The sequence below is a fragment of the Pituophis catenifer genome, unplaced genomic scaffold (assembly GCF_029215685.1).
Source record: "Pituophis catenifer annectens isolate HBS135680 unplaced genomic scaffold, rPitCat1.0.hap2 SCAF_7, whole genome shotgun sequence".
In the NCBI taxonomy this organism is placed as follows: Eukaryota; Metazoa; Chordata; class Lepidosauria; order Squamata; family Colubridae; genus Pituophis; species Pituophis catenifer.
Window position 1 is genome coordinate 33,497,224 of NW_027256887.1, and position 25,396 is coordinate 33,522,619.

At 39.0% G+C, this 25,396-nt stretch overlaps 1 protein-coding gene across 1 annotated transcript in view; it reads left to right on the plus strand.

The window, feature by feature from the left end:
* Positions 1-25,396, plus strand: part of TMEM117 (transmembrane protein 117) — a 473,220-nt gene that overhangs the window by 204,997 nt on the left and 242,827 nt on the right. The window lies entirely within an intron of this gene.

Below are 25,396 nucleotides of genomic sequence, written 5' to 3' on the forward strand. Positions count from 1 at the left end.
AAAAGTGATACTACTGGTTCTGTGGGCGTGGCTTGGTGGTGGTGGTGGGGCAATATGACTGAGTGGGCGTGGCCAACTTTTTTTTTTTTACTTTAAAAACTTTTAAAACCATTTTTTCTACAGCCTCTTCGGCTGAAGAGGTTGTAAAAAAATGCTTTTAAAGCCTCTGACGATCCCAGCTGACTTGCCTAATCGGCAGAGGCTTTTTTTCCTTTTAAAAACATTTTTTCTATAACCTCTTCGGCCGAAGAGGTTGTAGAAAAAATGCTTTTAAAAATTAAAAAAAGCCTCTGATGATTGCGCAGCTCAGCTGGGCAATGTGGTGGGGGGGCAGGGATTTTTGCTACTGGTTCTCCGAACCACCTGCCTCCATCGCTACCGGATCTGGCGATCAAGTCCGAACCGGGAGCATTTTACCCCCGGTCTCTTGGTATCCATCCTGGCTAACAATATTGAAGCTTATTTCGTATTAGTTGTAAAGTTGAATAATAAAGTAGATAGGGTTTTACTGAGTAGAAACAACAGTAGAGATAGATGAAAGCAGTGGTGAAATCCATTTTTTTTTTACTACTGGTTCTGTGGGCGTGGCTTGGTGGGTGTGGTGTGGCTTGGTGGGTATGGCTTGGTGGGTGTGGCAGGGGAAGGATACTGCAAAATCTCCATTCCCTCCCCACTCCTGGGCAAAGGATATTGCAAAATCTCAATTACTACCTCACTCTGGAGTCAGCCAGAGGTGATATTTGCCGGTTCTTCAAACTACTCAAAATTTCCGCTACTGGTTCTCTGAACTGCTCAAAATTTCTGCTAATGATTCTCCAGAACCTGTCAGAACCTGCTGGATTTCACCCCTGGATGAAAGGGAGGCAGTGGGATTTGAAAATTCAAAGCTACACTTTCTTATGAAACTTTAGAAAACACAGTTTTTTTTCCATTTAAGAAATGCTAGTGCTCTAATTAGGATTAGACATTTATATGGAATTGATAAGCCATTCATTTGGGGTGGAGACTACAGTTTATTTATTTTTTATATAAGCTTATTGATTTTTTAAAAGTAAAAAGTATACAGGCAAAAAGAAAAAGAATTGAAAAAAAGCAAAAAGTCAGGCAGAAAGCAAGATAAGATCCCCTCCCCCCATCCTCCACATTCTTGCTGCTTTTCTGGTGGTGCCATTATAATATAGTAATAAAAAAATAAAAGTATCAAACAATGGGAAAAACCCAAGCTTCCTTTTTTTTTTTTTTTTACTTTTTTGTCTTCCTGGGTCCTTAATACTGGTCCTTAATAATAAGTGCCTCTTAAGTGGCACTTCATAGTTACAGTCAGCATTACAATCAATCTGTCAATAGTTAAGAGTTATCATCACAATCTGGTTCATATTACTTTTACCTTTTATTTTGTAAAAAACCACTAATTTGCTTCTATTAAAACCACTTTAATAGTAAGCAAAAATCATTTCCATGAAGCTCTGATTCATTTAACTTAATTCTAATTTGTTCAAAAACACTTTTATTAAAAATACTTTTCAAAATAACTGTTCCTTTATCCATTTTAACCTTTCTTACATTGACTCCTTGTTAAGATTCTTACCAAATTTTTAAAATCTTTAAAATCTTTTGTTTCTTTCTTCCTTTGCAATAAATAAATAATAATAATTATTATTATTATTTCACCAAGTGAAATTTTCTTATCCTGCCACTCACAAAATCTCTCTTTAGTTTCAATTAGTTATATCCAAAAATAGTTAAGAACTGAGAACCTTATGTCCATATAGGCTGCATTACAGATGTGATTGAAAACCTTTGACTTCTAAGCATTAGGAGGGTGTTTAGTTTGCTATCAATCCTCACTGGAAGCAATAAATTAAAATTCAGAATATATTGAGAGACTGTGGGAAACTTCTATATCCTGCAGGAATTTGCACAGGTATCTGCCAAGAGTCAACATTGAATTGAAAGCACTGAAACAACAACAGGTATTTCAACATTAACAGTATTAAAAGCCTTCTTATATTTGATTGTGTGAATACCAAAATGTTATGTTGCCTCTTATACTTTGTTAGAAGAAAGTTTTAAATCACATACAATGAACAACAAGCCTCGGATTGAAACTAGAGCTGGAAGGTATGTCCAAATGTACAAGGGCATTATACATTGGAGAGAGGACAGATTGGGAGAGATCTGGACAAGATCAGGCAATGGGGGGCCTTAAGCAAAGAATTCAAACACAATGTACCCAGATGTCACTTGGAGCCAGTAGTGAAATCTGAACCAGTTTACTACCGGTTCGCTGGCTGCACATGTGCACCACACACCAAATGCAAAGTGCACACACACGCGCACACACACACACACACACACAGTGCACACCAAAAGGAGGCATGGTAGAACAGCACGAGTATGGGGGATGTGATCAGCTATGGCGCGTGAACTTCGGAGCCTTTTTTTTACTTTTAAAAGCATTTTTTACAACCTATTTGGGTGAATAGGTTGTAAAAAAATGCTTTTAAAAGGTAAAAAAAAAGCCTCCGATGATCACAGCTGTGACGCGCAATCGTCAGAGCCTTTTTTTTTTTTACTTTTTTACTTTTTTTACTGGAGAACCAATAGTAAAAAAATGCCTAAAAAGTAAAAAAAAAGTTCTGACTATCAGCTGAGCGACGCGCGAACTTCGGAACTTTTTTTTTTTTACTTTTTAAAGCATTTTTAACTACCGGTTCCAGAGAACCAGTAGTAAAAAAATGCTAAAAAAGTAAAAAAAAAAAAAAGCTCCAATGATCGCGCGTCACGCACCTGATCATTGGAACTTGTTTTTTTTACATTTTTTACTACTGGTTCGGTGAACCAGTAGCCTTTTTTACTATCGGTTCTAGTGAACCGGACCGAACCGGGAGCATTTCACCCCTGCTTGGAGCTCAGTTGGGGCACAGCAGATTTTAAACAGGGATTCCATCTTACCCAACTTACAAATAACAAACTTTGGAAGACCTATTACATGGTCGAGCTGAGGATTTTGTGCAATTCCTGCATGCTAAAGTTGCTCGGATTCGGGTAGGCTTGGACTCTGATTGGATGAGTCCAGGGGAGGAGACGAGGGTAGGTCTTGAGAATATTATGTGGGAGGAGTTTGATCCTGTGGCTCCCAAGGATGTGGACAGGGTTCTGGATAAGATTAGTGCTGCCACGTATTTATTGGACCCGTGTCCCTCCTGGTTGGTACTGGCCTCCTGGGAGGTTACACGAGGCTGGCTCCAGGGGATTATAAGTGCTTCTCTGAGTGAGGGTGCCTTTCCCACCGCTTGAAAGAGGCACTGGTGAGGCCCCTCCTCAAGAAGCCTTCCCTGGACCTGGCTGAACTAGCTAACTACCGTCTGGTCTCCAACCTTCGTTTTGTGGCGAAGGTTGTTGAGAGCGTGGTGGCACGACAGCTTCCCCGGCACCTGGATGAAGCTATCTATCTGGACCCATACCAGTCGGGCTTCAGGCAAGGGTACAACACAGAAACGGCATTGGTCGCGTTGGTGGATGATCTCTGGAGGGCTCGGGACAGGGGTTGCTCCTCTGTCCTGGTCCTATTAGATCTCTCAGCGGCTTTTGATACCATCGACCATGGTATCATGCTGCAGCAGTTGAGGGGGTTAAGAATAGGGGGCACTGTTTTGCAGTGGTTCTCCTCCTTCTCGCCCCCCACCTCGAGGCACCTCACATGGGGAGTGCCGCAGGGGTCGGTCCTCTCACCCCTTCTGTTCAACATTTATGTGAAGCCACTGGGTGAGATCATCCGTGGTTTTGGGGTGAAGTGTCACCTGTACGCTGATGACACTCAGCTGTACATCTCCACCCCAGACCACCCCAACGATGCCCTTGATGTGATGTCTCGCTGCCTGGAGGCCGTGCGGGTCTGGATGGGGAGAAATAAGCTCAGACTCAACTCTTCCAAGACTGAGTGGCTGTGGCTTCCAGCGTCCCGATATAGTCAGCTGGTGCCATCGCTGACTATTGGGGGTGAATCTGGGTGTCCTCCTGGATGCACGGCTGTCTTTTGAAGAGCATATGACGGCCGTGGCCAGGGGGGCTTTTTATCAGGTTTGCCTGATTTGCCAGTTGCAGCCCTTTCTGGACCGGGACACCTTGTGCATGGTCACTCATGCCCTTGTCACCTCCCGGCTGGACTATTGTAATGCTCTCTACATGGGGCTCCCCTTGAAGAGCACTTGGAGGCTTCAACTGGTCCAGAATGCGGCCACGTGGGTGGTTATGGGCGCAACCCATTGTGCCCACGTGACACCCCTCCTGCGCAAGCTGCACTGGCTCCCAGTGGTCTTCCGGGTGCAATTCAAGGTGTTGGTTACCACCTTTAAAGTGCTCCATGGCATAGGACCCGGGTACCTTCGAGACCGACTTTTGCCACCACCGGCCAGTTCGCTCCCACAGAGAGGATCTCCTCAGGGTGCCATCGGCCAAGTTATGTCGGCTGGCGACACCCAGAGGGAGGGCGTTCTCTGTGGGAGCCCCAGCCCTGTGGAATGAACTGCCCCCAGAAATGTGTAAGATCTCCGACCTCAGGGTATTTCGCTGTGCTCTTAAGACCCTGCTGTTCCGCCAGGCCGGGCTATCAATGTAATGATTTGAAATTGGATGTTTTAAATTTTGGGGGGTTTTAATATTGAGCCGAAATTATTTAATAATTTTAAATAATTTTAATTGTTGTTTGTCTTTGTGCTTTTAATAGGCTGTACACTGTTCTGAGTTCTTCGGGAGAAGGGCGGTATAGAAATAAATTATTATTATTATTATTATTATTATTATTATTATTATTATTATTATTATTATTATTATTAATATTAATATTATTATTATTATTATTATTTCCTTCCCAGGATGGCCATTTTCACAACATCTTCACACCTGTGGATTGGCTCATTCAAAATCGGACTGAGGGGAGAGATTTCTAACTCCTTTATCCTAACAGAATTGCCTATGAGGGACCTTAGAGCCTGCTTTGCCTTTGTCTTGCAATCACCTCCTTTCAATAAAAGCTTCCTTTTGAAATTCTGCTATTTCAAGAGTTTATGCTTCCTTGAATAGGGAGGAGAGGCAGGATCTCACAGTTGTGCTGGTTACTGGAAATTTTCTAAGCTCAATTCAAAATATTGGTGCACATATTCAATGCTTTAAATGATTTAGGCTAGAAATGAAAATTGAGGGACACGAACTCCAAACTGGTTGGCATTCCTTTATGTGGGATGAGAAATACAAAACACATTCATATTTTAAAAGATACACAATAAGAAACTCATTATTACAAATTTGGCTTAAAATTAAAAAACAACGTTATATGAAGATACCAAATTGGCTAGCACCGGCAGAATCAATTAGACACCCAAATTTAACAGAGAAGACAAAAATAATTAGATATAAAGATATAATTGATTATCAAGGCAAATTAAATACAAAACAACAATTGGAGACAGATTTACACAGAGAAATAGACTGGTGGACTTATACTCAAATACAATCCAAATACAGAGAACATATAAAAACATATGAAATTTATAATCAAAAACAAGAAATAGATAAAATTATATTAGATTCAGAAAATAAATTAATTAGTAGAATTTACAAATTTCTTCTACGCTATAAATTGGAAATTGTGTCTTGTGAAATGAAAAAGAAAAACAGCTTAGACACTAACTCTGTTTTTATAAACTAAAAGTAACAGTTATTAAATGATTTATGTTTCTGGATTAGTTAATTCAGGAGATAAAAATCTGCTTTATTATGAAAATACTATTAAAACAGCATCAATAGAAATCCATATTTAGCATTGTATCTCAAAAAATATTTCATGCTGTTATCCATATGCCATGTGTTAGCCTTCGTCACCTTTAATGCCCATGAGAATCAATCCACACCCTTATAATCTCTTATAATCCAGTTTAGGAAAAGTAAAGTACTGCTTTTAATTTTTAAGATTGATATTTTTAAGATTGATATTTAAATGGCTCAAATGTTAACCTGCCTCCAAGTTATGGTTATTAAAGTAGAGAAAGAAAAATCAATATCAGCTAAGATTATTTGATTAGTTTCATCCTTGGAATGTTTGAAAGACATATGTTAAGAATCAACTAGTTTGTTCAAAACATTCTGCATGACCCACCAAATTTTTATCCAAAAAGCCTTAACTTTCCTACAGGTCCACCAAACATGATAATACGTAGCATCCAAACATTCACATCTCTAACATTTTGGCTGAACATTAGGGTACATACATGACAACTTTTTGGGATCTAAATGCCATCTATAAAACATTTTATAGAAATTTTCCCTCAGGTTCTGCGACTGTGTAAATTTAACATTCTGAACCCAAATTTTTTCCCATGTTTCCAACATCACTGGTTCTTCAAAATTTTGTGCCCACTTAATCATACAATCTTTAACTAATTCAGTTTCTGAATCCCTTTCTAGCAAAACATTATAAAGCCTTTTGATATGCATTGGACCTTTCTCTTTTATATGTCTAACCAATTCTTCCTCGTGCAACATAATACCAGTTTTTTGGTCCTCTTTCCATCTCAATTGTAATTGATTATATTGTAACCAAGTTAAATTAATCCCTTCGTCCAACAGTGTCTGCAATGTCTTCAGATGCCATCTGCCCGCATCTGTAAAAAGAACCTCTTTGTATAAAAACCCCCCGAGTGACATTATATTTGTATTCCACAAAGTATGACCAAGATCCAGCCATAGCGGTATTTTATAATCCCATTTGAGTCGGTGCTTCTTCCAAACTCTCATCAAAGAGTCTCTAAGTATATGACTTTTAAATACTTTATCAACTTTGTCATCATAAAATAAGTAAGCATGCCATCCAAATTCAAGATCAAAACTTTCTGCATTCAATATTCCAGCCTTTTTACTTCCAAACCAATCACTTGTTAAAGTTAAAGCTGCTGCATCATAATATAACTGTAGGTTTGGAAGTTTAAGACCTCCTCTTTCTGGAACATCTTGCATAATTTTCAATTTCACTCTCGGCTTTTTCTCGTTCCAGACAAACTTATTGAGTCCAGTTTGCCAGACTTTCAATTGTTTATCACTTTTAAGCACCGGAATCATTTGAAACAAAAAAAGAAATCTTGGCAAAATGTTCATCTTAACTGCTGCTATTCTTCCAAGTAAAGACAGTTGCAGTTTTTTCCAAGTCTCCATATCTTTCTGCACCTCTCGCCATAACACCTCATAATTATTTTGAAACAATTTCATATTTGATTCTGCAACCTGAACTCCTAGATATTTTACCTTAGGTACAGTCTCAAAACCTGCCCTCCTTTCAAGCTCATGTTTACGATCTTGTGTCATGTTTTTAGCTATCATTTTAGTCTTTTTTGCATTCAGTCTAAAACCTGAAACTTTACCATAGTCTTGTATAATGTCCTTCATCAGGATTATTGATTCCATTGGTTGTGATAGGGTAACAACCAGATCATCTGCAAATGCCTTTATTCTGTAATCCTCTTGCCTAATCATTATACCTTTCAAGATATTAGAGTCCCGTATTGTATTTAGCAAGACTTCTAGTGTTAGAATAAATAAAAGTGGGGACAACGGACATCCCTGTCTTGTTCCTTTTTCAATTTTAAACTCTGTTGTCAAACTTCCATTAATAATGATCTGTGCCTTTTGCTCTTGGTAAATTGCTGAAATCGCCTGTATAAATTGATCCCCAAAATCCATCTTTTTTAAAGTCTTTAGTAGAAAATTCCAATCCACTCTATCAAAGGCCTTCTCTGCATCCAAAAAGACCAGCACTGCAGGAATCTGTTTATTCTTCTCAAGATATTCCAATAAATCTATTACTTGCCTTACATTATCCTTCATGTGTCTGCCCTCGATAAATCCCGCTTGATCATCATGAATCACCTTTTGGATTACTGGCATCAACCTGTTGGCTAATACTTTCGCATAGATTTTATAATCTGTATTCAAAAGAGATATTGGTCTGTAGTTCTCTGGTTTTTTAGGACCGACTTGTTCTTTTGGTATCAAAGATATGTAAGCTGTTGTCCATGATGGGGGTATTTTACCCCCTTGTTGAATATTGCAAAATAAATCTCTAAGTTGTTCCACCATTTCAGCTTGCAAAGTTTTGTAATACACTGCGGTCAAACCATCCGTACCAGGAGCTTTGGCTGTTTTTAGCTGTTTAATTGCTACTATTATCTCCTCCTCTGTTATAGGATAATTCATTCTTTCCTTTTGTTGATCAGTAATTTTTGTAACTCTTTTATCGTTTAGATATTTTTCTATAAGTCCATTCTGCACCTCCTCTTTGGCATATAGTTTGGTATAATAGTCCACAAAAGCTTCTTTAATTAATTTTTGTTGAAAAATTTCTTTCCCTCCAATATCAATACTACCAATAGTCCGTATACTTTGTTTTTTCCTCAATGTGTAAGCCAACCATCTGCCCGGTTTATTAGCGTTACAAAATGTATTGTGCTTCGCATATTGTAAGTTTGTTGCAACTTGTTCCGCCATAAGCATTTGAAATTGGTCTTTCAAAAGTTTTATAGCACCACATATTCTTTCATCTGTTGGATTTTTAATAAGTAACTGTTCTTTATTCTTTATTTCTATTTCCAATTCAGGTCTTTTCTTTTGTCGAAACAGTCTATGTTTAGAGTTCATGTAGATAAGTACCCCTCTCATATAAGCTTTACTTGCGTCCCACACAATTTCAATTGGGGTACCTTTATTCAAATTTATTTCAAAAAATTCTTTCAAATGCTTTTTAAGTTCTGTTGTATTTTTTTCATATCTAAACAAGTTCTCATTTAATCTCCAAGAACATCTCTCAACCTTATCCATCTCAATTTCTATCCATACTGGGCTATGGTCAGACAAAGTTCTTGGAAAAATCTTTGTTCTTTTTGTCTTGACAAGTAAATCATCTGATAACAAAATGAAGTCAATCCTAGAGAAGGATCTGTGTCTGTCAGAAAAAAAAGTGTAGTCCAATTCTTTTGGATTATGTATTCTCCAAACATCTTTTAGTTCCATATCTTCTTTCATGTCAAAAAAGGTCTGTGGTAATCTGATCCTAGACTTTGCCAAACTCTTTTTATCTAATTTAGAATCAATTACTCCATTCCAGTCTCCCATAATTAAAATAGATCTGTAGTCCCATTGCAGTATTTTAGTATGTAACATCTTGTAGAAATAATCCTGTTGTTGATTGGGAGCATAAATTCCAATTAGAAGAATTTGGCCATTTGCTGTACGCAATTCAGTTGCTACAAACCTACCATCTTCATCTGCTTCTATAACTTTAGCTGTTAGCTTTTTATTTACATAAATAACCACACCATTCTTTTTTTGCGAAGTTGAAGATATAAAATGTGTTCCTAGTTTGGAGTTTATCAAATATTTTTGATCTTGAGTTGTGATATGCGTTTCTTGTAAACAAATTATATCATTATTAAATTGTTTCAAATATGTAAATAATTTCTTCCTTTTCTGTGCTGAATTCAACCCATTCACATTCCAAGATAAACACTTAAACGTCATCTTCATCTTTCTGGAGCAAAGAGCAGAATAATCGAATGTCATCCGAAAGCTTCGATCTTGCTCCCCCCATGGCTCCAGTCTCTTGTGCAGTACTCTTAACTGCGTTCTTGTCTTGTCTTTCCTGTTGTTGTTGTTGCTTTTGTTTAAGTAACTTAGATTGAGCTCGAGTTATACGTTGATCCTTAACTTCGATCATCCAAACCGGGTCCAAAATTGGAGAAGATTCCAGCAAAGGCTCATCCAGAAAACCTCCTTCTGCGCCTTGCATTTCCTCTAGTTCCTGCTTAGACTGTTCTTGCAGTTCTCGTTGAGGTTGCTTCTCATCACTCTCCTTGATCTCCAAAACTGTAGATGTACGTGGGGATGGTGTTCTTTCCTTAAAAATAGTAGTGTAAAAGTGCTCTGCCTTCTCCACGGTATTCAAACGATATCTTTCTCCCTTGTATCTAAAAATTATACCAACTGGGGCGTCCCACCGAAATGGTATCTGTAGATTTTGCAATTCCTTAACAAGAAAGCCAAATTCTTTTCTGGTTTTCAGCATTTTAGGAGGTAATTCTTTATAAATTCCAATTCGTGAGCCCCCCACTTGCACAGAAGTGTAAAAGGATTTTTGCAGGATGTCATTTCTTATTTCTCTATCTGTAAAATATATGACCACATCTCTGGGCAATTGTCTTTGTCTGGCCACCCAAGAATTCACTCTGTATATTTTATCTATTTTGTGAAAAACCACATCAGGATTAACTTGTAGAATCTTGGCCAGGGCCTCAGAACAAACCTGTCTCAAATCCTGTCTTTCCTCTTCTCGAATTCCTCGAAGCCGTATGGCAAACTCCATTGCCCTGAATTGTACCATCACAATCTCATTTTCAACTCTTTGCATTTTATTGTCCACATCAGCAATTTTATAATCATTGTCTTTCATCTTAACATTAACTTCTGATTTAAGTTCTTCAACTTTAGAATCAACTTTCATAATAAATTCTGCCAGGCCAGACGCCACTTCTGATATTTTTTTGGTCACCTTGTTTTGATTCTGTTTCACCATATCTTTAACTTCATTAATTTCCTGCATAAATTCCTGATGTGATTTTTGAAGTTTATCATCTATCTCCTGTTGAGATTTTTGAAATTTATCATCCAAAGTTTTAGAAATAAATTCTTTTAAATCTCCCACATCAAAATCTTTTTTCTGAGTCTGTATCTGTTGTGCTGGGGGAGGCTGTGCTTTATGTGTGGGAGATCCACCTCCTGTTGCCTTCACTTCCTGCTTCTTTGAGGCCATCCTGCCACGTAGGCTGGTTTTACTAAAAAGGGAAGTTCTTCTTCCTCTCCCACCTCCACAAAGACTTCTGAAAAAGTCCCCCAGATTTAATCAAATAAGAACCAAAGTAAAGCAAAGTCCAGTATTGAAAAAGGAGAAATTTCTCTCTTATTTCTCTTGTTGCAAGCGAAGCAACTTCGTAGCAGTTTAGAAACTTTGTAACAAAGCAAGATGAGTTCAGCAATCCACACTCGCCAGCTCATTAACTCTAAGGCTAAGCGCCATGTTTTTACAGTTCACTTTCACTCATCCGCATTTTTTCGTTCAATTTAAAAAGCCAAAAAACTCTAATACTTGCGATTCCGAGTTTCAGGGTTCAAGTGACAGTATGCTGCTTATTAAGTCTGGTTCCTTTTCTTTCAATTTGAAGTTTCCTGTAGCCGGCTTGTTCTGCAAAAGCAGACTTGTCCCACGCCGCCCGGAGTTCCAGCAGGTTGAATGGGAGCCGCTCCTGTTCCCTCCCCAGAAACTATTCCCTGGGGGGGTTGCAGGGGCTCAACCTGTGCCCTGCGATCTCTCTTCAAAAATCCTAGAGATTTTTGAAGTTTTCGAGCCGCTTCTTAGTCGCGAAGCGGCTCTACAAGCGGCGGGGCTGGCGGAGCTTCAAAAGGCACCGCCGCTGCCGAAGACGAGGAAACCGGAAGCCCCAATTCTCTCCACAATTGTTTTTATTGGGTATAGTTAAGGGTTTTACATCGGGTGAAACAAAATTGATATTGTATATGATAACAGCAGCAAGATTGTTGATAGGTAAATATTGGAAAAATGAAGCTTTGCCCACTATTGAGGAATGGACTTTGAAGATGGCCAGTTTTGCAGAGATGGCGAAGATTTCAGCATACTTAAAAGATTGTTCACAAGAGACTTATGAATGGGAATGGAAAAGGTGGATAGAATATGTTCAGAACAAATATCAAACTAGAAAGTATCAAATAGCTTTTATTTGAAAATAATGTATTAGAAATATTTTAATGTAATGAGGTAAAAAGAAAAACTATACAGGGGAGGGAGGGGTTCAAGTTTTTACATAAGTGTCATATTAAGGGTTTTTTTTGTGTGTTTTTTTATCTTTCTTTACCAGTTATGAGTATATTATAGGGAAGTCTGGGGGGGAGGGGAGGGTTAGGGAGGGTTAGGGAGGTTGGGAAGTTTGGGGGGGCTGGTGGGGGGGGGAAAAGGGGTGAAAATGTAATTGTAAAACTTTTGCAATAAAAAAAAAATCAACTAGTTTGAATTTAATAAACAGTATATATATTGGACTTCCGGTGGCTCCGCGATCCCCGATGGGCGCTCCTTTAGGAGCTCCAGCCCCGCGATTCCGTTTGCTGCTAGAACAGCGATAATCAGCTGTCTAGTGGCTCGAAACTCTCCCCCAGGGAAAAAGGTGGAGAGAAGAGCAGAAGGGTCTGGGTAGAGCTCCCCTAGACTCCCAGGTTTTTTTTTAAGCCTGGGGTTTGCAGGGTGAGAGCTCCCTGAAAGCCCTTCAGTGCTCCGGATCTGGGACGAGTCTGCTTTATGCAGAACAAGGGGTTGCGACCACACCAGCAATGCAATTTTAAGGATTATAAGAAATTTCAACCCTGGAAGCTGGCAGAGCAAAATCAGGAGAACAAAAAATGCAAGTACTGAACTTTAACTCAGTTTAAAAGGGAAAAAAAAGATGGCGCCTAAGGGTGTAAAAATGAAACTTATTAGTGAAAGTGATTGTTAACACTAGCAACATTGTTAAAGTTACTGGATTACACATCAAGAAAAAGATTTAAAGTGGTAGTGGAATGGAAAAGACTATGGTATTGACCTCAACTAATTTACACTTCTAAATTGTGTGGAAAATAATTGGACTTATTGACCTGATAGCTGAATAAATTTAAAGTGAAAATTGAAATATGGCTGATATTAAGGATGGAGGATCATTATTATATGAGCCAGCAAACTCACAAATTGTGACTGTAAAGGTCTTACAAGAACTCTTAAATTTTCATACGTCTGTTATATTAGAATCAATTAAAAGGACTATTCAAAATCAAAATTTGGAGAATAACAATGATTTGCTGGCTGGAAAAGAGGAAGAAATTAACCAGGCTAATGTGATTTTGGAGGAGGAAAAAGAGGCTGTCAGGATTAAGAGGGAAGTTAGCATACAGGAAACAGAGGTTTTGGTAGAGGCTTCTATGCAACTAACTGAAAAGCAGCAAATAGACTCTTTCCTGCAGATTGATAAATTTTACCGTGACAATCCTTGGCTTTACAGACAGAATCAATCTTTAAGGAATGAAGTGACTGATTATACAAGCAGGAAGAGTCGAAATGGAGGTTCCAAATTAAAGGAAATAATTCTAAGAAGAGAACGAATTCCAAAGATACATCAGCCTCAAATCCAAATTCAAAAAAATTTGAAAATAAAAGCAGGGGGAGGAGCAATGCTGAAGAAGAAAGTATTATTGAAGAAGAAGGACTGGAAAAATATAGAAAGAAAGGAAGATTGGAAGATTAATTTCTTTTGGGGAGGATCTTAGTAATAAATCTGAAAAGCTTACTGAAATTAGTATTTTTTAAGTTTAAGTAAAAATGTTTAACTAAAAATGGATGGCTTTTTAAAAGTTATCGAGGTATTAAAATGGTTAACTTTAAAGTTAATGGATAGCTTCCTGAAAGTTTTGAAATTTATATTTTGAAGAATGAACTCAAGAGTTAGAAATAATTTAACCCAATGGATTAACAGTATCTTTAAGGTTATATTCTGAAGAATGTTTTATTGAAGTAAAAAGGTTTAATTAAAATTGGATAGCTTTTTAAAATTTACTGAAGTATTAAAATGGTTAATTTAAAATTGAATGGATAGCCTTTTTAAAAAAGTTTTGAAACTTACATTTTGAAGAATGTCTTATTGAGGTATTAAGAGATTTTAAAATGTTTAACCTAAAATAATATTTTTTTTTAAAAAAAGACATGCTTTAAAGAAAGTTTTAAAATGTTTAATTTAGAATTTTACAAGGGAGTAATGTTGAACAAACAGAAATTGGCAAGTGGTTTATGAATGACCAAAGAGGATAAATTGAGGTGGTACCGCCCCAGGCGCCTGATGGATCCTGATAGGTTCCAGACGGAGCTTGGGCCATTTCCTGAGGCTCTGGCACACGGCTCGACTGAGGAGCTGGTGGCCGCCTGGGATAGGGCGGCCACTGGAGCTTTGGATCGGGTCGTGCCTTTGTGGCCTCTGACCCGGCGTCGATCTCGCCTGGCTCCTTGGTTCACCAAGGAGCTGAGGGAGATGAAGCGCCGGAAAAGGCCCCTGGAGAGTGGTTGGAGGGCCAGCCATTCTGAATCTGACCGAACACTGGTAAGGTCTCATATTAAGACCTACCTGGTGGTGATAAAAGTGGCGAAGTATAACTATTTTGCCACTCTTATTGCATCATCAGATAATCACCCGGCTGCCCTGTTTAGGGTGACCCGCTCCCTGCTCCACCAGGAAGCGCGGGAGGACCCCTTGGAGGGTAGAGCCGAGGATTTTGTACAGTATCTGTATGACAAAATCGCTCAGATTCGGGAACACCTGGACTCTGACTGGGTAGATTCAGCGGGGAGGACAGAGGCAGGTCTTGTGAGTATTATCTGGGAAGAGTTTGATTCTGTGACGCCCGAAGACGTGGACAGGATACTGGGCAGACTGAGCGTAACCACATGTTTACTGGACCCGTGTCCCTCCTGGTTGGTGCTGGCCTCTCGGGAGGTTACACGAGGCTGGCTCCAGGGGATTATAAATGCTTCCTTGAGTGAGGGTGTCTTCCCTGCCGCCTTGAAAGAGGCGGTGGTGAGGCCCCTCCTCAAGAAGCCTTCCCTGGACCCGGCAGTGTTGGCAAATTATCGTCCAGTCTCCAACCTTCGCTTCGTTGCGAAGGTTGTTGAGAGTGTGGTAGCGCGACAGCTCCCCCAGTACCTGGATGAATCGTCGTATCTGGATCCGTTCCAGTCGGGCTTCAGGCCTGGGTACAGCATGGAAACGGCATTGGTCGCATTGGTTGATGATCTCTGGAGGGCTCGGGACAGGGGTTGCTCCTCTGTCCTGGTCCTATTAGACCTCTCAGCAGCTTTTGATACCATCGACCATGGTATCATGCTGCACCGGCTAGAGGAGTTAGGGGTGGGGGGCACCGTCCTACGGTGGTTCTCCTCCTTTCTCTCTGACCGGTCGCAGTCTGTGTTGACAGGGGGGCAGAGGTCGACCCCGAGGCCCCTTGTATGCGGGGTGCCACAAGGGTCAGTCCTTTTGCCCCTTCTGTTCAACATTTATGTGAAGCCGCTGGGTGAGATCATCCGTGGTTTCGGGGTGAAGTACCACCAGTACGCTGATGATACTCAGCTGTACATCTCCACCCCGGACCACCCCAACGATGCCCTTGAAGTGATGTCCCGGTGCCTGGAGGCCGTGCGGATCTGGATGGGGAGAAACAGACTCAGGCTCAACCCATCCAAGACCGAGTGGCTGTGGTTTCCGACATCCCGATATAGTCAGTTGGTGCCATCACTGACTATTGAGGGTGAGTCATTGCCCCCCACGGAGAGGGTTCGCAACTTGGGTGTCCTCCTGGACTCACGGCTGTCTTTAGAAGAGCACATGACGGCCGTGGCCAGGGGGACTTTTTATCAGGTCCGCCTGATTCGCCAGTTCTGCCCCTTTCTGGATCGGGACTCGTTAAACACGGTCACTCATGCCCTCGTTACTTCCTGCTTGGACTACTGCAATGCTCTCTACATGGGGCTCCCCTTGAGGAGCATCCGGAGGCTCCAGCTGGTCTAGAATGCAGCCGCGCGGGTGGTTATGGGAGCAATGTGGCACTCCCATGTGACCCCCCCTTCTGCGCGAGCTGCACTGGCTCCCGGTGGTCTTCCGGGTGCACTTCAAGGTTTTGGTTACCACCTTTAGAGTGCTCCATGGCATCGGACCAGGGTATTTACGAGACCGCCTTCTGCTACCAACAGCCTCTCACCGACCAGTACGCTCCCATAGAGAGGGGCTTCTCAGGGTGCCGTCGGCCAAACAGTGTCGACTGGCGGCCCCCAGAGGGAGAGCCTTCTCTGTGGGGGCACCTACCATCTGGAACGAGCTCCCCCCAGAGATACGGAAGATCCCGGACCTGCACACGTTTCGCCGTGCTCTCAAAACTTTTCTATTTCAGCAAGCTGGCCTGGCCTAACTCCCCTCTTTTAAATTTTTTAAATATTTTAATTTGTGGCTTTATAAATTGGGTGTTTAATCTGTGTTTCGGCCAAAATATTTAATAATTTTAAGGGATTTTTAATATTTGTATTATCTGTATTTTATCTTGGCTGTTCACCGCCCTGAGTCCTTCGGGAGTAGGGCAGTATAGAAATTTGATTATAAATAAATAAATAAATAAATAAATAAATAAATAAATAAATAAATAAATAAATAAATGTTTAATTTAGAATTTTATTAGGGAGTAATGCTGAAAAAGAAGGTATGGAAAGGATTTTAGTAACAAATGTGAAATGTGATAAGAGAATTTATAAAGGGGAGGTTGATGAATAATTTTTAAAAGAGGAGTTAAAGAGAGTGAGGAGTTTTGAATCTTGTAGTAAATTAGCATATTTTAGCTTATGCTTGTTTAATGTTATACCCTGTTTTTGCTCTGGGAAGTCGGGGGGGGCGTGGGGAGGGGGGGTTGAAAGTTGTGTGGGGATAAAATTGTTGTCTAATTTTTAATAAAATTAAAAGATAGATAAATGTATTAATAGAGAAGTAAGAAATGTGGGGGAAATGTTATAATAAAGGAAATGATAATATTAAGATATGATAAATACTGGAGGAGTAAAAAGAAGACACAAAAGATGTATTCAGAAAATACACTGAATGATTATGTATTATTTGTTTGTTTGTTTATAAAATAAAAAAACTTTTTTTAAAAAATATAAACAGTATATATTCAAGTTTTCTGGGCCATTATACAGAATTTATCTAAAGTTCAAAATAATAAAATAAAAGTTTTTGTAATAAAGACAGATCAAACTTACAAATACATGTTGTCTACAATGTTGTTAGATATAATTGTAATACAATTAATCCAATACTGCTCTACAATTATAGACTATATTTATATTGATGGTATGTCTAAACTTTTGTAGTATAAATATATTAATACTTTTGTAGTGTGTAATATATTGATAATTTTGTGATATATATTTGGGGCTTGTCTATTTATTCATTTTGGATGCCACCGGATTCCAGTCAACTGGGTAGCTCACAACAAAAGAGTAAATATAAAGCCCCTTCCATATAATTTTCATCAGATTATGATCCACCCATGTGTTTGTTTTAATATTTATTTCTTGTATATTAGATAATAAGTCATCTGACATCCACATCATATCAATTCTGGACCAAGACATATGTCTATTTGAGTAAAATGTATATTGACTTTTCTCCAGAAATCTTCCTTACCAGGCATCTTGAATATCTAATTATTCCACCATTTTAAAAAAGGTTTTTGGAAGTGTTTTCCTGACTTTCTTATTAATCTTTTTAGTTTTATAGTCCAAGTCCATGTCCACAATTGCATTGAAATTGCCTACTATACATATATTTTCATACTCCAATTCTATTATTTTCCTCTGTAATTTACCATAGAAATCTTCTTAGTTATCATTTGGTGCATATATTGCCACTAAAAGTATTTGTTTATAGTTCATCATTACCTCTCCCATTAATATCCTCCCTTCCTCATCCATGAATATTGGTTTGGCCTTTATTGCCTCCTTAATATACAATACAATGCCTCTCTTACTTTGATGTGTAAGCAAAGCATATAGTTTCCCCACTTTAGGATATTCAAAAAAAAAAGTTGTCTTTTGATGTGAACTTCCTGTAAACAAATTATATCCTGTTTTAATTTTTCCAATTTATTAAAAATTCTTTTCCTTTTTATTGCCAAATTCAGTCCATTTATATTAATTGATGTTAATTTTATTTCTTCTTCCATGTTTTACTTATATGTGAATTTTGTTGCTCTAGTTGTCCTTCTTTCTCTTGTCTCTCTTGGTTCCTTTGCCCTTGCTCCTTCTCTTATTGCTATTTCCTCCTGATCATTGATAGCTTCTTTTTGTTGTTTGTTTCTCTCTTCCATGAGCTCTTCCTGGTATCGCTCTGTCTCTCCTCTCTCAATCTCTCCTCCTCTTGCAGTCCCAAGTATTGATCATGAAATTGTTCTGCATTCTCTATTAAGTCTAGTCTGTGTCTTTGCTCCTGCCAAGTCACCAACACTCCTTCGGGTATCAGCCATCTAAAATTTATTCCTTTTTTAATTAAACATTTGTCAGGAACTGATACTCTCTTCTCAAACTCTTCTTGGTATTTGGTTTAACACTACTATTTCTCTACCCTTGTACTTAATAGGAATATTTCTTACTCTCTGTAAAATCTCTGTTTTTATTGCTTTCTTGGTAAATCTAACATGCACCTCTCTGGGTAGATTATTTCTCATTGCGTATCTTGTATGCGCTCTAAATATTTGATCAATGTCATTCAAAATTCTTTCCTTGGTTTCCTCCATCGCTTCCGCCAACAAATCTGCTATTATCTCTGCTAAGTTTTCACCTTTCTCTTCTTCCATGTTCTGAAATCTCAAATAATAATCTGCTCAATCCATTTCTAAGGAGATCATTGCCTTCTCTTTATTTCTGTCTGCCGCTATTAATGTATAATCCAGCTCTCTCACTCTTTTTTCTGCTAATTCAGCTTTTTCTTCTACTTTTTCCATTCTTTGCTCATTTTTCTCCATAATCCCTTGAACATTTTTAATTCCCCTTTTACTTTCTCCATTCTTTCATTTAATTTGCCTATTCTTTCCTTCAAGTCTTTATGAAGAGCTTGTATCATATTCTTTAATTCTAATTGCATAGCATCGGTTTTTTCTTGTTGTGCCCTAGAATCTAATGTTCTCTTACCAGCAAGGCTAAAAGTTGCAGAGGATGACACTGAGGACAATGCTGATGTTGTTTTCATCTTGTAGTGTCTTGATATTTATAATCCACCAAATATAACTCATTGTATTTCCAAGACAATTTATATCCAGGTAAAGGCCTACCAAAAAGAAAAAAGCAGCAAAAAGCAAAGAAATGAAAAGACAAAAATAAAAATAAAAAACCAGAGTAGTAACAAAAATGAGAGAGAGAGAGAGAGAGAGAGAGAGAGAGAGAGAGAGAGAGAGAGAGAGAGAGAGAGAAGAAAAAAGAGAAGCCAAAAAGCTTTGTAATCCAAATCCAAATCTTAGAGTTTTTCTTACTTCTTTTCTTCAGGTTTTTCTTACCTTAATTCAAATTGCCTCAGCGAGAGGAAAAAGAAAATTTATAATCCAAATCGACCCCCCAGGCTCCAAAATTACAGTTATTTAAAAAAAAAATTCACAGCATTAGCACAAGGCAGCAAAAAGATATAAGTAGAAATATAGACAAACAGGTAACAGCCACTTAAAAAGAAAAAAGTAAAAGCCTTATTTCAAAGTGCCACCGAACAGAAAAAAAAAAGAAAAGAAGAGACTTTTCCCTTGACCCGTTTCTGTTGTTTCACCTTTCAAGTTTCAAGAGCTGCACTATTCAAATGAAAAACAACAAGAAAACTTCCAGTGCTCCGCTCTCTGACAATCCAAACAACTTCTTATCAATTTGATTCACATCTCATCCCTTACTCTAATGTTTGCCTCTAGATGGCACTGTTGCTCAGTTCAGTTCAATGGGAAGATAAAGAGAGAGAAAAAGAAGAAGAAAGTTTTTCCCTTTTAAAAAAGGAGTTCTTATAGTCACTTTTATTTTAGTTGTTATTCCCCAATTTAAAAATTAAAATATCCAGTCTGGTTTTCTGACTTTGTTCTTCAAACAGCTCTTTCTAAGCCAGTTTTTAGTTTTACTTTCTTAGTTCTTTTGGCTCCTCCTGCCTTCCTCACCACTGTTCTTTTGGAGGTGGAAGGAACAAACCAATTCTACCTCCTCCTTTTAAGCCGCCCTCTCTTCTCTTCTACTCTTCCAAGGAAGTTCTTCTTAACAAAAGTTTCAAAAGAAGTTTCAAAGGAATAAAAGTTTCACCCAGACCGATCACACCTTCTTCTGCCTCCACGCTCTTGCTGTGACTGCCCCAGATTCGTAGCGACTCATAATGGCCACTTTCTCAGTTGTCGGTTTAGGGTTGAAATTAAGATGGACATTGAATCAAATAATTCTAAATGAAAAATATTTTTTACAGCATATGGAAAAGGAGTTGGTTTTCTTTTTTTAAAAGAAGAGTTGGGGGTGGGAGGCACCGTACTAAGGTGGTTCTCCTCCTTTCTCTCTGACCGGTCACAGTCTGTGTTGACAGGGGGGTAGAGGTCGACCCCAAGGCCCCTCATATGTGGGGTGCCGCAGGGATCGGTCCTCTCGCCCCTTTTGTTCAACATTTATGTAAAGCCGCTGGGCGAGATCATCCGTGGTTTTGGGGTGAAGTACCATCAGTACGCGGATGACACCCAGCTGTACATCTCCAACCCGGACCACCCCAACGATGCCCTTGAAGTGATGTCCCAGTGCCTGGAGGCCGTACGGATCTGGATGGGGAGGAACAGGCTCAGGCTCAACCCATCCAAGACCGAGTGGCTGTGGTTTCTGACGTCCCGATATAGTCAGCTAGTGCCATCGCTGACTATTGGGGGCGAATCATTGGCCCCCACGGATAGGGCTCACAACCTGGGTGTCCTCCTGGATTCACGGCTGTCGTTAGAAGAGCATGTGACGGCCGTGTCCGGGAGGACTTTTCATCAGGTTCGCCTGATCCACCAGTTGCGTCCCTATCTAGATTGGGACTCCCTACACACAGTCACTCATGCCCTCGTTACTTCTCATCTGGACTACTGCAATGCTCTCTACATGGGGCTCCCCTTGAGGTGCACTCGGAGGCTCCAACTGGCGCAGAGTGCGGCCGCGCGGGTGGTGATGGGAGTGACATGGAGTTCCAATGTAACACCTCTCCTGCGCGAGCTGCACTGGCTCCCGGTGGTCTTCCGAGTGCGCTTCAAGGTTCTGGTTATCACCTTTAAAGCGCTCCATGGCTTAGGACCTGGTTATTTACGGGACTGCCTGCTACCACCAATAGCCTCCCACCGGCCAGTACGCTCCCATAGAGAGGGGCTCCTCCGGGTGCCGTCGGCCAAACAATGTCGGCTGTCGGCCCCTAGGGGGAGAGCCTTCTCTGTGGGGGCACCTACGATTTGGAACGAGCTCCCCCCAGAGATACGTAGGATCCCAGATCTGCGCACCTTCCGCCGCGCGCTTAAGACTTTTCTATTTTATCAAGCTGGCCTGGCCTAAATCTTCCCCCTTTTTAAATGTGGAAATTTTAAATTTTTAAATTTTAAATTCGTCTTATTTATAGGGGCATGGGTAAGGCGTTTTAAATTGGGGAGCCATTTTGGATTTAATTCTGTTTTAAACATATTTTAATGTTTATATTGTATGTTTTTTAATTTTGGCTGTTCACCGCCCCGAGTCCTTCGGGAGAGGGGGCGGTATAAAAATCTAATAAATAAATAAATAAATAAAAGATAATAGAAAAGAAGAAACTTCATTACAAAATGTATGGGGCACAGCCAAAGCATATATCAGAGGATTGGCAATAACATACATGGGAAAGAGAAATAAAAAGAAAAGGCAAATTCAAAAAAAAACTAGAGGAGGAGTATAAGAAATTAGAAATGGAATTGCAAAAAGATCCACAAAAAAAAAAAAAGAACATAAGAAATCAAATGGACTTGAAAAACATAAATTGAATCTAATAGAAAAGGAGGACTTAGCTCAAAAAATTAAGAGGTCTAAACAAAATTTTTTTGAAAATGCAAATAAACCAGGAAGATGGTTGGCATATAGATTGAAAAAAGAGAAGGAAAAAAATTAATCTATCAATTAATAGACAATGAAGGGACTGTACGCTACTGAAATGATGAGAAAAAGAAAATGATTCATGATTACTATTAAAAATTATACAAACAAGAGACAATGTCAGAAGAAAAAAATAAAACAATACTTAGAAAAAGCTGATTTACCTATTATACCAGAAACATTTAAAAAGGCACTAGAAGAAAGGATAACAATGATGGAATTGACAGAAGCAATTAAAAGACAAAAGAACATTAAACCACCAGGCCCAGATGGATTACCAGCAGAGTTATATAAAAAGTTACAAGAAGTTATAAGTAATACAATGTTGGAAGTATTTAATTAACTATTGCTAGAGGCGAAAATGCCAGCTTCATGGACGGAGGCATATATTACTCTCATTCCGAAAGAAGACTCAGACCTGCAATGGATAAAAAATTACAGACCAATTTCTTTATGAAATGCGGATTATAAAATATTTACTTCAATAAAGGCAGAAATATTAAAGAGGATTTAAATGGATCCTCTTAAATGGATATTAAATGGATTTATACATACAGATCAAAATGGTTTTTTACCTAAGAGACAGATCATAGACAATATGAGAATAATTTTGAATTCATTGGAATATTACGAAGCACAGCCAGAGAAACAAATGGCGTTGATATTTTTTGATGCACAGAAGGCGTTTGATAATGTGAACTGGCAATTTATGTTGATGCAAATAAAAGTTATGGATTTTGGGGAGAGATTTACTATGAAAATTTGAAAATGTGATTCTGCTTAGCTTCACCTGCTGCTTCCTGTTTGTTAGGAAGCTTATGATCCACTTACAAGTGTGTTCAGGTACCTGTAGCTGGTTTAGCTTAGTTAGAAGAGTGTCTGTAATGATGGTATTGAATGCTGAACTAAAATCTACAAAGAGGACCCTTGCGTAGGTCTTTGGAGATTCAAGATGTAGTGCAGAGCCATATTAACAGCATCTGTTGATCTATTTGCTTGGTATACAAATTGCAAGGGGTCTAACAGTGGATCCGTGATGGTTTTCAAGTGGGACAGCACTAGCCTTTCAAAGGTTTTCATGACTAAAGATGTTAGAGCAACTGGTCTGTAGTCATTCAGTTCCTTAATGGTGGGCTTTTTTGGCACTGGGATGATAGTAGAGCATTTGAAGCAAGAAGGAACATAGCATATCTCTAGTGATTTATTGAAGATTCGGGTGAAGATGGGGGCCAATTGGTCAGCACAGACTTTTAAGCAAGAAGGAATTATCTTGTCTGGGCCTGGAGCTTTTCCTGGCTTTTGTCTGTGAAATAGGTCTTGCACTTCCTTTTCTGTGATCACTAGGGGTTGTGTACCCAATGGGATGGGGTCAGTTGTAGGAGGCTTGGCTGTTGTTGATGTGTCTGAGATGGAGGTTGTAGAGATAGGTGGCTGTAGTTTCCTTTCAAACCTGCAGTAAAATACATTCAGGTCATCTGCCAGTTGTTGATTTCTTTCAGCCTGGGAAGGAGGCTTGCCATAGCCGGTGATATTTTTAAGAGTTTTCCACATGTTTGCTGGTTCATTTGTTGAGAACTGATTCTTTAGCTTTTCAAAGTAGCTTCTTTTTGCTGCTCTGATCTCCCTTGTTAATACATTTCTGGCCTGCTTGTACAGCATTTTATCACCTTTTCTGTAGGCTTCCTCTTTGGAATGACATAGCTGCTTAAGTTTAGCTGTGAACCAAGGTTTGCTGTTACTGTATATTCGCAAGTTCCTTGTCGGTACACATAGGTCTTCACACAAGAAACAACGATAGCGTGGGCAAAAAAAATATTGGACATACGATAGAGTTAGATAAATCACAGCAATTATGGGATAGGAATTATAAGTTAACAATGTCAACTGCATACAAGGAGAATCTGTACAAGATGTTTTATAGATGGCATTTGTCACCTAAAAGACTGGCAAAAATGTTTAAAGATAAATCAACTAAATGTTGGAAATGCCATCAGACATCGGGATCATATTATCATATGTGGTGGACATGTGTAGAAGCAAAAAAAATATTGGGAAAGAATTCATATGTGGTTGGAGAAGATGACGCAGCAGCATATTGATTTTAAACCTGAGATATTCCTGTTGGGGATTTTACCAGGGAATTATAGCAAAGAAAATGTATATTTGATTATTCATGTAATAACTGCGGCTAGAATTGTATTTGCACAGAATTGGAAAGGTGAAGAGATTCCTGCAGATGAAAATGTGATTAAGAAAATATTGGAATGTGCAGAAATGAATAGATTAACACTTGTAATTAAAGGAAAGCCAAATTTATTTAATTAGTTTTATCTCTATTTTAAATTTTGTATCTATATGTTTTATTTTATGGCTGTTCACCGCCCTGAGTCCTTCGGGAGTAGGGCGGTATACAAATTTAATAAAATGAAAAATGAATGAAAATGAAAGGAAGAATCTGATTATTACAATATATGGGATTTATTTTATCAATGGTTAGAGAATAAATATGAAAGTAATGTATAATAAAGTTAAATAAGTTAAGAAGAGAAATGTTATGATAATAGATATGTTAAGTATTAAGCATTAATATTAAAATAAGAATAGATATAAATAATGAATATGGTGGTAAGCTTTAATTGTTATGGCACAGACTTCCGGTTGGTGCTTCGTGGCAAGAAGGTGGAAGGAGAGCGATCTCTGCTCTTCAACCCAGATTTTTTCGTGCTTTGGGGACCCTTAGGGGCGCAAGAGCCTGGAGGGCATTGCGAATTAGAGAGGGAATCTGGAAAGTTGCAAAGCGTGGGGCGAGCGCCTGCTGCTTGAACGGATACCTCTGTTAATTCAGCGCAAAGACATCTGTCATTTTGAAATGGCAGACTCGAGGTTGCGATAAACCAACAAAGAGCTGAGGAAAGAAGAAGATCAGAGCAGATAGTGTTAGAAGTGGAATTTTGCTGGAACATCGTAAAGACACAGGAGTTTGGAGAAGTGAGATCGGTCCTGTCAGAACAGAGGATTCCTGAAAGGAGACCGAGTGGCAATTGGGCAGAGGGAGAATAAATCAGCAGAATAATTTCAACTGACAGGATGACAGCGAAGAGAAACAACACTTTTGGTACAGCAGAGGCATGGAGGTACGGAGAGGAAAAGGTGGTGGACTTCATGAGTGAATAATAAAGAGGAGGTTGTGTTGTTGTTTGTGGAGAGACAGAAGGAGATAAGGTTGGGACTGCAAAGAAAAGAAGCAGGAAGAGTCGCCATTGCGAAAGAGGATTGACCAGTAGAACTGTGGGAAGAAAAAAAAGAACTATTAGGAGACAGTTGGACTCATATTTGGAGTATTTTTTGGAACAGAGGATAAAGAGGTGACAGAAGGACATTGAAAACAATTTAAAAAGTACATTAGAAACTTAAGAACTGTAGCTGGAGCAACATAAGGAAGGAAAGACATGTAAAAAGGTTGTTGTATTGGGACAAAAAAAAACTAAGATAACTGCATGAAATAACCTCTGAATAGTATCTTGTAATATATTTATTAATATCTATAAAGATAAACCATTCTCTCTTTTGCTATTTTTC